Source organism: Melanostigma gelatinosum (assembly GCF_949748355.1).
Source record: "Melanostigma gelatinosum genome assembly, chromosome: 7".
Classification (NCBI taxonomy): domain Eukaryota; kingdom Metazoa; phylum Chordata; class Actinopteri; order Perciformes; family Zoarcidae; genus Melanostigma; species Melanostigma gelatinosum.
In genome coordinates, this window is record NC_136640.1 from 7,588,299 (window position 1) to 7,595,253 (window position 6,955).

Sequence of the window (6,955 nt, forward strand, 5' to 3'; positions counted from 1 at the left end):
TCTGCTCACAGCAGTCGAACCATGTATAATGTGGCCCTTCAAGGAAGAAAGACAGGAAAGATGACTTCTAATCAAAGACTTATTCAGGAGCCTTCGACGTCCTCACGCTGGGTTGCTGCACATTTATGTTTGTACCTCTATGTATGTTCATGTTCCGGCCGTGTGCCTGTTTGGAGTTCAAAAGGTTAACTGTGCCATATGGAGCTTGCGTGCGTGCGTGCAGGCTCATGCATGCCAGTAAGCATGCAAACCAAGCGCGTCTGTGCTGAGTTGAAAAGGTTAGCCGTGCCACAGGGCTCTGGATCCTGCCTTAATGATTGAGGCTTAACAAGCACAGGTTTAAAACGTCATGATCCTCTAGCTCAGTCTGTCAATGCAGACATGAGAGCAGCTTGTTTGTCCAAAATCAATTATTCACCAGTTCATATATCCAATGGGAAGCATATCTCCTTTCTCCTTCCGCTTTAGTCGTTCTTACTGCGAACTTTTGTTCATTTTTTAAAATATATTTTTGAATAATTAGTTCTTCTTAGTAGGAGGAACAAACACACCTGCCCACTCACCTATTAGTCACAAGCGAACAAAAAACAACCTCACCATCAATCTCCCCACATCTCTCTCTCTCAAGGAAGGTGTGATATTTCTCTCAGCCAAACTGGAAAGCTAGGTTGCTGATATCACTTTCAACTCACAACTATACACTTTATTTTTTATTTTTTATCTCCTGTGTTGCATATTTAACACTGAGACATAAAAAAGCCGGACAAATCTGAGGGGATTACAAAAACAGTAATGCCAGTTATAACATTTCAAATCTCTATCTAGTTCTCCCTTCAGGGCATGACCATATTAGGCACCAGCATCCACTTTAAGTGTTTGATAATACAGTTGGTATTATGTGTTTTGTGCTAGCTGGATTGGTATATCTAATGAATGACATTACCTCAGCTCTCTGGCCCGCGCACTGTGCCACTGCTCATTCCCATGGCAACATTATCAAAAGTGCAACAGCCATGTGGCAGCTGTCCTACGTGTTCCAGCGAAACGGCCATTCAAATGTGGATTTGAATAAATGTGCTCATCCTATCCATTCAAATTGTGATGTGTGGATCCGTGGCTGAGAACACAGTGTGCAGAGAGGAACAGCATGCGACAGAAGAGAGCAGCCCGGTCTCTCTGGGTGTTCAGTAAGCCTACATCTGGGGATTTAGAGTCAGGGAGGAGTAGAAGGAGGGAGGAGGCAGGAAGGGTGAGGGCCAGCAGGGGCTCATTCCCAGTGTATACAGGTGGAATTAATGGGAAGCAACAGGAAAAGGCTGAATGTGTGCACACCTCCCTAAGGCCTTAAGGATTATAGCTCGAGCACACACAGGCTTTTCTCAAATACTCGCTCAGTCTTGCAAATCTCATCGTTACTCAGTCCCTCAGATCCTCATACATGGGCAATCTTGTACGCACAGACGCTTGTTTTTGCTTCTCTCACACCCAGAACATTATAGTTCCCCTCCACTCCTTATTTACTCAGGCGTATGTACACCTTTAACAATTCAATTACCGGATGACTAAATTTGAGCTGCTGCCAACAGACGTTATGAATCAGCGCACCCATCCTTTTTCTTTTCACTCTCTGTACAGCAGTGTTCCTAACATAATGTCCTGGGAACTCACAATGTCTCTGGCCGCTCCCAACAGGATAAATTGACTTGTATGTCTTTTTCATCCATCCAAGTCAGGAATTGAGGCTAAATATGTGAGAGCCTATTCTTGTCCTCGAATGGAACAGAAGCTGCTCTGCCCCATGCAAGAACCACTGCGTCCACACTGGCAGTTTTATTTGAACAGCATATTTTATTACAAATAAAGTCTGTGTGGTTTAAATCGGCATCGAGTTTCCTGTTTCCTCAATCATGGGTTTGAAACAGAGTCTGTGACGGCGCATCCGACCAACGTTATATGTGGATGTACTGATTGCGGTCAATAATCAGATCAAGATCATAGTTTGATTAAAGCATTTGCATGGTTCACAATGAGCTAGTTGGCCCAGTTAAATTGTATTGCATCTGTTTCAGTATTTATGTGGCAACATACTCCCCCTGCCAAAGCATTAGCATGGAATGCAGTAATAGTGACAGCTTCTGTCACATATTTCTTATTGGACTTTGAAGTCTGCTTATAACCATTTCACATTTAAAGACTCATGCATGTATTACACCAAAAAGACCAAACCTAATATTCAATACATGATGTTATGAATGTTAAACAGCATCAACAGCGTACTTTATTTACGTAACTACATTTTTGTACAATGTCATCCAAATTGAACCAAACTGAACCATTTGAACCAGTTTTAGCCAAATAAACATCAAACCAATGTTTGCGAGGCTGCTTTCTTTCTGTCATTCTTTCATTGTCTCGCTCCCCATGTATCCCCCTAATAGGTTACAGAGAGGGAAGGGAATAAAGAATGGCGACAAGCAGGAGGAAAGCTCGTCTTATCAAAACCATTTTGTTCCCCATCATCCCGGCCAGTGTTTTAGGTTAAAATAGAAAACAGCTCTTTGTGTCAGAGACAAAATACTGGTGGTGCAGGAAGCAGTGCGTTGAGGAAAATGATAATGAGCAAACGGAAAGGAAAGGGGGGTAAAAAAAAAAGAAGGAAATTATGGAATAAAGAAAGAAATAAGTCACTGTTTCCTGTCCTGTGGGGAGTATGCTGGAGGAAGAGTGGGCACCATTGTGGGAGTAGCGGGTATGGTGTTTGAGAGTGTGTGAGGCGTGCGTACGTGCAGCGTGGTGTGTGTGTGAGCCTTGGCGGAGGTGGGGACGAAAGGACAGGATGCACGGCCCTTAAGGAATGTATGCAGCCTGGTGGCACGTCTGTGAAACTCATCCCTCCCTCCGGTGCACCACTTTCCTTTCTCCCTCTTTCCTTCCCTCAGCCTCCTCTCTGCTGTCCCTTCCCTCCCTGTGCGCGACAGCAGTCACACACAGTCAGCAAGAGATCTGTACGCTGAGATAGTGAGGGAAACGAAAGGCGAGTATGAAAGAGACTGGCGTGACGAGCAGAGGGGGGAGAGAAAGGGCCTTTGGGACATTGAAAAAAGGTCAGAGAGATTGCCTTTGAAGGGAGAGCGATAGAGAGATGAGACAACTGCAGTGACCGAGACTCACTCCCATTATTAGTTTGAGCTCTCAAACTCTCGCCTCTGCACCGGTGAAAGTTTCCTGCTGTACGTCACATCTTGCTGCCCTAGCATGAGTCACACACTGCGGGATCTCAGGGGAGCTCTGCAGCTCGCAGCTCACGACTTCAAGGGTTGCCCCGGTGGCCTTCGTGTCACGTGCGGCTGCCTCTCCTCCACCTGCATATACGCTGCAGAATCTCTTGAAAGTGGAAGAAGTCAAGACAACATTTCGCCTGACTTGTAGTTGTGCCGTTTACCTTACACCTGCACTTTCATCTCGTAACTCACTCTTACGTATCAGGACCGGATCTTATTTTTTTTGACAAGCAGCACCTTGGGCATGTTTCCTTCCCATTCACTGCGTTCACATTCTTTTCCCATGTAAAAACTCTGCCTTCTTCATTTCACTCTCGCACCCCTACCCGTTCCCATACGCCCCCCCCCCCCCCACACACACACACAAAAACCAGCTGCTGTCCATTCGTCCTGATTATCGTGGAGACCAGAACAGAACAGACCATGTAACAGAAAGCACAGCCTGCACTTTATTTACTGTGCTGCATGCTGCTTAGCTCCGGCTGGCTAACGAGCCACAGCAGGTCTGCATTCCAGCCTTCTGCAGTCAGCTTGCAAACTGTGTACCGTACTTTTTGGAATTCGTAGCCAAAGTGACTCACCTTTCATGCATCCATCCAATGCTGTAATGAGCTGGATGGTTGCATTTTTAGCCAAATTTACATGAAACATTTGTGATTGTAAACTGAATATCTTTGGGTTTTGGACTGTTTGTCGGGCAAAGCAAGACATTTGAAGACGTCAACTCTGGCTTTGGGAAATTGTGATTCGTCTTCATTTTGTGACACTATAAACTAAACCGTAAAATTGATTCATTGAGAAAATAAACAAACAAATCAACTTCTAAATGCTTTAAATGTAAATGTAGCACAAGCCTTTTTCTCTGAGTCTGTCAGTGTTAGCTGAAAGCCAGAGGCTGCTGCTGTTACTGAAAGAAGGCCAGTAATAACCTGACATCCCGGATCTGTCATTTGTCGGTGGTGTAGTTTTGTAAATGTTTGTTGTTATTGATTTTCTCTCGTAACCTTGACAACAAACCATGGGGGCGTCATGGTCCCCGATTGTCTATTGTTTTAGCAGTCAAGATGTCCTGCCTGATTGAAAACTACGCACGCACACACACGCGCACACACACACACACAGTAGTTTGACATGGTGGTAAGGGGGGTTTGCAGGATATTGGTGGGTCAGGGCTACGGGATCTGGTTCTCTGGGAAGTATCCAACACACGCCCTAAACCAGGCAGATGGAGAGAGAGAAACACCAGACTTCGAGGAACAGGTCCTTGTATTCACTGGGGACACGTTACCTGTTCTGCTCTGTTTCTATTCCAAACTTCTTCAGCGGAGGACTGTGGGCGTTTCAGGTCATTTTCACTGACTCAGTCTTAAGCTGTTACTAGCCGAGGGATGTTTACTGCCAAACACAGCTGCTCGGTATAAGGTGGCGATTGTGAGCAGCATGAAGGGCAGGATGTACATTTTCACATTTTCATGACTGCATAGCCTGTTAGGCTCTAATGGCAAAATGACAATACTTTGCTTTTGTATGTATTTTTTTTTTTGACATGTATTTTTCATTATATTTTGGTTAACTAGTCAAATGTATCGGTCAGTTCTTCATCATCCAGTTCAGTGTCTGTGGAAATAATAAAGGTAGTATTGTGTTGGCATATACTGCCCATATCCTTCAAAATGTGACTCCTTTGTTCCCTTGTTTCAAATTCAGGTTCTGCACACGGCAGATAACACAGCCTGGCTCTGCGCCATTGTCTTTTCTTTTCTTTGACAATGGAAGTTGCCCTTCAACCAGATGTACCAAATCAAGCCCTCAAGACCGCAAGGGCATTGAAGCTTTGTGGTTACTATTCTGTAGCTGACCCTGGCATCTGGCTCCTTAGGGCTGTGGACCATAAAGCAGGAGTTGACATTTTGAGAAACGTCATTAATGGTTTTCTTTCCAAGAGTTAGATGGGAAGATCAACACCACATCTGTCTATTAAAAAAAATATATATATATATATATATATATATATTTATATATATATATATTATATATATATATTATATATATTATAATAATAAATATATATATATAGAAAGAAAGAAACAGTTCGCCAACACTTTAAACTGCATCGTGTCCTTTTTACATTACGTTTTTTGAATGAAATAAAATAAGCAAGATGTAATGTCTTATTTGTTGAGCTTTGTAGGGGCTGTTAGGTGGACTTTGTTCTTCAGACAGAGCCAGGCTAGTACTTTACCCAGGTTCCAGCTTTCATGCTAAGCTAAGCTATCCTAAGCTGCTGCCTGTATTGGTATAGCCTATTTACTGGACAGATTGGTATCGTCAATGAACGTATTTCCCACAAAGTTGATCTATTCCTTTTAAATGATCACATTATTATTTTTAGTCAAAGCAAGATACAAAATCGGGACAATAGTGAGCACACAGTTCAACCACTTCCTGAGAGCACGAAGCTCACAGATGAGACATGAGGCACGATCAGCCTACATTTGCTGCTTGACGGGTGAAAGCAGGTGGGAGAGCCGTGGGTGTCGTTCACTCGAGAGGTGAGATGAAAAGCCCAGGACGATGTCATTCTGCATCCTCCCTCTGTTTCGATTTCTGCTCCTGCGTTGGTGTGAGTCTGCTCTCATCTCCAAGGGCAAACAAAAACAGAAACGGCAGCAGGTTGTCAGGGCAACACAGGAGCCACACACACACACACAAACACGCATGCAGGTGATGCAGTTTGCGCGAGACGTGTGCTGTGAATACGTCACGTAGTTCTGTTTAAAGCACGAGTGAGAGTTTGTAGGCTGGAGCTGAGGAGCCGCTCACGACTTCAGCTGATGAGTGGGAATCTAAAGTTGGCAGCATCTTACAAGCTTTATTTATACAATGCCGTATCTTTATTCTCAGTGTCCTACTTTGACAGACTTTGGAGAGGATGTATTAGTCTACGTTCAAAATAGTAATAGATTGAGATCATCGTGATGTAACTTTTGTGTGTTTCTCATGAGTTCCCTGAGACTATACTGGATTCTCGAATGACCAATGATTTCTATTCTAACTAACAAGGCGTTTATCATTATGTTTAAAGAACGTGTCTTTGATAATCTGTTCTCCCTCGCTTTGTCTTAATTTCTTTCTCATGTGTCATTCATGTGTTGTTCTCCACCCCCCGAGGGCCCCCAGATAGTTTTAATGGCTGGGCGTGCCCACGTTTCACATGCAAATGTGGTAAAAGTAACGACTGGACAAAATCAAGAGAAAGATTCAAAACAAATGCCTAATTAGTAGCTGGTGATTCAAATGGAGCCAACAACACCACAGCCGATATAACAAACCTTTTTGAAGATGGGGAGTCAAGAGAGAGAAGGAGAGAGTGATATAAATGTCAGATTTGAAAGAAGCATTAATGTGCACTATCTGGTACAGAGAAAGCATACATGGCTGACTAAGGGGGTTTTGTGTGTGTGCGTGTGAAAGCCATTGTGCACATCTGTGTAGTCAGCCTTTTTTTCTTACGTGTGTCTCGCTGTATGTGTTTATTAACTACTATCAGAATGACACTGTCAAATTCAGCTCTCGCTTGCAGATTAAATGATCAAAGGATTATAATCTGATTTTGGATCGCAGCCTGGGATGAATTTAGGATTCATTTGCTAGATGTTCTACAAAGAATGAAT